Source organism: Pseudophryne corroboree, unplaced genomic scaffold (assembly GCF_028390025.1).
Source record: "Pseudophryne corroboree isolate aPseCor3 unplaced genomic scaffold, aPseCor3.hap2 scaffold_1713, whole genome shotgun sequence".
NCBI lineage: Eukaryota > Metazoa > Chordata > Amphibia > Anura > Myobatrachidae > Pseudophryne > Pseudophryne corroboree.
Window position 1 is genome coordinate 71,258 of NW_026968349.1, and position 6,396 is coordinate 77,653.

A 6,396-nucleotide genomic window follows, 5' to 3' on the forward strand; every position below is an offset into this window, starting at 1 on the left:
GGAAAGATCAAGATCCACTTCCACCTCGTGCTGAAGCTGCTGCCACTAGTCATGGCCGAGACGATGAAATTCCATCAACGTCGTCTGCCAAGGCCGATGCCCAATGTCATAGTACAGAGCATGTAAAATCCAAAACACAAAAGATCAGTAAAAAAAGGACTCAAAAATCTAAATAAAAATCGTCAGAGGAGAAGCGTAAACTTGCCAATATGCCATTTACCACACGGAGTGGCAAGGAACGGCTGAGGCCCTGGCCTATGTTCATGGCTAGTGGTTCAGCTTCACATGAGGATGGAAGCACTCAGCCTCTTGCTAGAAAAATGAAAAGACTTAAGCTGGCAAAAGCACAGCAAAGAACTGTGCGTTCTTCAAAATCACAAATCCACAAGGAGAGTCCAATTGTGTCGGTTGCGATGCCTGACCTTCCCAACACTGGACGTGAAGAGCATGCACCTTCCACCATTTGCACGCCCCCTGCAAGTGCTGGAAGGAGCACCCGCAGTCCAGTTCCTGATAGTCAGATTGAAGATGTCAGTGTTGAAGTACACCAGGATGAGGAGGATATGGGTGTTGCTGGCGCTGGGGAGGAAATTGACAAGGAGGATTCTGATGGTGAGGTGGTTTGTTTAAGTCAGGCACCCGGCGAGACACCTGTTGTCCGTGGGAGGAATATGGCCATTGACATGCCTGGTGAAAATACCAAAAAAATCAGCTCTTCGGTGTGGAAGTATTTCAACAGAAATGCGGACAACAGGTGTCAAGCCGTGTGTTGCCTTTGTCAAGCTGTAATAAGTAGGGGTAAGGACGTTAACCACCTCGGAACATCCTCCCTTATACGTCACCTGCAGCGCATTCATCATAAGTCAGTGACAAGTTCAAAAACTTTGGGCGACAGCGGAAGCAGTCCACTGACCAGTAAATCCCTTCCTCTTGTAACCAAGCTCACGCAAACCACCCCACCAACTCCCTCAGTGTCAATTTCCTCCTTCCCCAGGAATGCCAATAGTCCTGCAGGCCATGTCACTGACAATTCTGACGAGTTCTCTCCTGCCTGGGATTCCTCCGATGCATCCTTGAGTGTAACGCCTACTGCTGCTGGCGCTGCTGTTGTTGCTGCTGGGAGTCGATGGTCATCCCAGAGGGGAAGTCGTAAGACCACTTTTACTACTTCCACCAAGCAATTGACTGTCCAACAGTCTTTTGCAAGGAAGATGAAATATCACAGCAGTCATCCTGCTGCAAAGCGGATAACTGAGGCCTTGGCATCCTGGGCAGTGAGAAACGTGGTTCCGGTATCCATCATTACTTCAGAGCCAACTATAGACTTGATTGAGGTACTGTGTCCCCGGTACCAAATACCATCTAGGTTCCATTTCTCTAGGCAGGCGATACCGAAAATGTACACAGACCTCAGAAAAAGACTCACCAGTGTCCTAAAAAATGCAGTTGTACCCAATGTCCACTTAACCACGGACATGTGGACAAGTGGAGCAGGGCAGACTCAGGACTATATGACTGTGACAGCCCACTGGGTAGATGTATTGACTCCCGCCGCAAGAACAGCAGCGGCGGCACCAGTAGCAGCATCTCGCAAACGCCAACTCTTTCCTAGGCAGGCTACGCTTTGTATCACCGCTTTCCAGAATACGCACACAGCTGAAAACCTCTTACGGCAACTAAGGAAGATCATCACAGAATGGCTTACCCCAATTGGACTCTCCTGTGGATTTGTGGCATCGGACAACGCCAGCAATATTGTGCGTGCATTATATCTGGGCAAATTCCAGCACGTCCCATGTTTTGCACATACCTTGAATTTGGTGGTGCAGAATTATTTAAAAAACGACAGGGGCGTGCAAGAGATGCTGTCGGTGGCCACAAGAATTGCGGGACACTTTCGGCGTACAGGCACCACGTACAGAAGACTGGAGCAACACCAAAAACGCCTGAACCTGCCCTGCCATCATCTGAAGCAAGAAGTGGTAACGAGGTGGAATTCAACCCTCTATATGCTTCAGAGGATGGAGGAGCAGCAAAAGGCCATTCAAGCCTATACATCTGACCACGATATAGGAGGTGGAATGCACCTGTCTCAAGCGCAGTGGAGAATGATTTCAACGTTGTGCAAGGTTCTGCAACCTTTTGAACTTGCCACACGTGAAGTCAGTTCAGACACTGCCAGCCTGAGTCAGGTCATTCCCGTCATCAGGCTTTTGCAGAAGAAGCTGGAGACATTGAAGGAGGAGCTAAGACAGAGCGATTCCGCTAGGCATGTGGGACTTGTGGATGGAGCCCTTCATTCGCTTAACCAGGATTCACGGGTGGTCAATCTGTTGAAATCAGAGCACTACATTTTGGCCACCGTGCTCGATCCTAGATTTAAAACCTACGTTGTATCTCTCTTTCCGGCAGACACAAGTCTGCAGGGGTTCAAAGACCTGCTGGTGAGAAAATTATCAAGTCAAGCGGAACTTGATCGGTCAACAGCTCCTCCTTCACATTCTCCCGCAATTGGGGGTGCGAGGAAAAGGCTCAGAATTCCGAGCCCACCCGCTGGCGGTGATGCAGGGCAGTCTGGAGCGACTGCTGATGCTGACATCTGGTCCGGACTGAAGGACCTGCCAACGATTACGGACATGTCGTCTACTGTCACTGCATATGATTCTCTCACCATTGAAAGAATGGTGGAGGATTATATGAGTGACCGCATCCAAGTAGGCACGTCAGACAGTCCGTACGTATACTGGCAGGAAAAAGAGGCAATTTGGAGGCCCTTGCACAAACTGGCTTTATTCTACCTAAGTTGCCCTCCCACAAGTGTGTACTCCGAAAGAGTGTTTAGTGCCGCCGCTCACCTTGTCAGCAATCGGCGTACGAGGTTACTTCCAGAAAATGTGGAGAAGATGATGTTCATTAAAATGAATTATAATCAATTTCTCCGTGGAGACATTGACCAGCAGCAATTGCCTCCACAAAGTATACAGGGAGCTGAGATGGTGGATTCCAGTGGGGACGAATTGATAATCTGTAAGGAGGGGGATGTACACGGTGATGAATCGGAGGATGATGAGGTGGACATCTTGCCTCTATAGAGCCAGTTTGTGCAAGGAGAGATTAATTGCTTCTTTTTTGGTGGGGGTCCAAACCAACCCGTCATTTCAGTCACAGTCGTGTGGCAGACCCTGTCACTGAAATGATGGGTTGGTTAAAGTGTGCATGTCCTGTTTATACAACATAAGGGTGGGTGGGAGGGCCCAAGGCAATTCCACCTTGCACCTCTTTTTTCTTTTATTTTTCTTTGCGTCATGTGCTGTTTGGGGAGTGTTTTTTGGAAGGGCCATCCTGCGTGACACTGCAGTGCCACTCCTAGATGGGCCAGGTGTTTGTGTCGGCCACTTGGGTCGCTGAGCTTAGTCACACAGCTACCTCATTGCGCCTCTTTTTTTCTTTGCGTCATGTGCTGTTTGGGGAGTGTTTTTTGGAAGGGCCATCCTGCGTGACACTGCAGTGACACTCCTAGATGGGCCAGGTGTTTGTGTCGTCCACTTGGGTCGCTGAGCTTAGTCACACAGCTACCTCATTGCGCCTCTTTTTTTCTTTGCGTCATGTGCTGTTTGGGGAGTGTTTTTTGGAAGGGCCATCCTGCGTGACACTGCAGTGCCACTCCTAGATGGGCCAGGTGTTTGTGTCGGCCACTTGGGTCGCTGAGCTTAGTCACACAGCTACCTCATTGCGCCTCTTTTTTTCTTTGCGTCATGTGCTGTTTGGGGAGTGTTTTTTGGAAGGGCCATCATGCGTGACACTGCAGTGCCACTCCTAGATGGGCCAGGTGTTTGTGTCGGCCACTTGGGTCACTGAGCTTAGTCATCCAGCGACCTCGGTGCAAATTTTAGGACTAAAAATAATATTGTGAGGTGTGAGGTGTTAAGAATAGACTGAAAATGAGTGGAAATTATGGTTATTGAGGTTAATAATACTTTGGGATCAAAATGACTCCCAAATTCTATGATTTAAGCTGTTTTTTAGGGTTTTTTGAAAAAAACACCCGAATCCAAAACACACCCGAATCCGACAAAAAAAATTCGGTGAGGTTTAGCCAAAACGCGTTCGAACCCAAAACACGGCCGCGGAACCGAACCCAAAACCAAAACACAAAACCCGAAAAATTTCCGGTGCACATCTCTAGTGGCCATGCCATGTCACTGTGCAGGAGCCAGCACCGCTCACACACTAGTCCCCGGTGCAGCCCCCAACCCCCGGGACACCCGGAGCAACAAAATGTAGATTCAGGCCACCAGGCCACGCCCCTACCTATGAAACCATGCCTCCTTTTTACCATTGCGCTGCTTATCTGCGCGCACTGCATTACAATCTCCCTCGCCACCTCTCTGGGTGTCACCAGTGATAGTGACACCTCTGCCATGCTTGTAGCAGCTGGTCCTAAGATCTACGCCTCAAGCCCTGAGTGTTTGCCCTTGTGACTTGTTGATCATCATAGCAAAGCAGATGCTTACAGAAAACTGCAGGGGCTTAGATTGAAAATAAAAAAAATTGATGGGTATAAGGTAGAGAGGAGCGGGTTCGGTTCTCCGAGAACCGAATTCCCCACGAACTCCACGTGGTTTACACTGGTACGAGGCAGGCTCGGTTGTTCCCGCCTGACTCGGAAAACCTGAACAAGGGAAAATGTCATCATCCCGCTGTCGGATTCTCGCGAGATTCGGATTCCATATAAAGAGCTGCGCGTTGCCGCCATTTTTACTCGTGCATTGAAGAGAGAGCGGAGAGGACGTGGCTATGTTCTCTCAGTGGAAATCTCAATATCAGTGCTCAGTATCAGTGGATACTTATTGCTGCTCAGTAATACTAGTAGTGTGTCTCTCCTGCTCAGTGTCAGTTCTCAGTAGTATCCTCATCAGTGCTCAGTATCACTGCTCATTGTCTTGTGCTGCATTGTTGTGCTCAGCATACTACAGTACATTACTAATAGTCCAGTGCTGCATCTTGCTGCTCAGTGTCAGTTCTAGTATCCTCATCAGTGCTCACTATCACTGCTCATTGCATTGTGGTGTTCTGTATACTACAGTAACATAGTAATATAGTAACATATAGTAACATAGTTTTTGAGGTTGAATAGAGGCAAATTGCCCATCGTGTTCAACCTGTTTTAAGTTGTGATGATTCTACATACTTGCTGAATAATGTTTTATGACTAGTTAGCTACTACAACTCATGTTACCCCCGGATTAACCATGTTGATATTTTAAGTATTATAACCTTGGATAGCTTTTTCATTCAGAAATGTATCCATTCCTTTTTTAAATCCAATTACAGAGTCCGCCATTACCACCTTCCCTGGCAGGGAATTCCACATCCTGATTGCCCTAACAGTGAAGATCATAGTATCTCTCCTGGCAGGTAAGTAGGAGTTGGGCCAGAGCTGTGGAGGATTGCTGCTCGGGCACCCCCTGTCAAGTGAAGGAGATCCAACTGAGGCAGCACAAGGGAACTCTCGAAAGAAGAACAAGGCTAGAGGAAGATCTGAGACAAAGAAATCTGACTTTTACCAGAGCTGACCAGAGGAAAGCACAAACACAGTCCCCCACTACCACAAATAATGCAGTCGAGTTTCCCACATTTGGGGAAATCACAGGGGTCAGCATACCCAGAATGCAATGAATGAACCTCACCCTGGGAGAACAATCTTCATGACCATGGTATCGCCTATGCAAAATAAGTATGATTTGGGATAGGGCTGGGGAGGGCCGCTGCTCAGGCACATCTCTGTCAAGTAAAGGAGATTCAACTGAGGCAGCACAAGGGAACTCTCATCTGGAGACAACAACTGCAGGGAGAACACATATTTTCAGATGAACATGGGAGGGCAGAAGGCTGCCTAATACTGAAGCACCCCCAAACAACAAACCAAATGCAACAACTAGTACAAGCATTCCTGGGGGAAGTTCTGCAGAAGATGGATTTGCATACGGTGATGTCATCCAAGCAGTGGGCCAAAGTTGGCTGGAACCCTCATCTGCATATGAAAAGAGAAAAGGGGTATGCAGGGCATGGCGGCCTTTTGCGGCGCTTGGATGACCCTTAGTTCGCATTAAACACCCCCACCCTCCTTCGGTGTGGGGCTCATGTTGACAATGCCCCAGCCCCTGAAGCATTCAAGCTGATTTCTTACAGCAGCTTGGCACTGTAACAGCTCCAGAGCTGCTCTGTAAGGCAAGTAAAAGGGTGTGTAGTTTGCATTGTGCATTGGAAGGCACAAAGTAAGCAGACAGGAGGAGAAGTCAGGATAGTGCACAAGGGTATAAAAGGGAGGGGCTCAAGAAAAAAGAAGTGGAAACAGACAGCAAACTAGGCTGGAGAGAGACCTGAGACAAAGAG

The 6,396-nt window shown here is 48.3% G+C and overlaps 1 non-coding gene across 1 annotated transcript; it reads right to left on the bottom strand.

Moving 5' to 3' along the window:
* Window positions 1–5,577: 5,577 nt before the first annotated feature.
* On the bottom strand, window positions 5,578–5,741 carry LOC135002064 (U1 spliceosomal RNA). The gene has a single exon (XR_010203351.1). It is a non-coding gene; the product is annotated as a U1 spliceosomal RNA (small nuclear RNA).
* Between the last annotated feature and the right edge of the window lie 655 nt (window positions 5,742–6,396).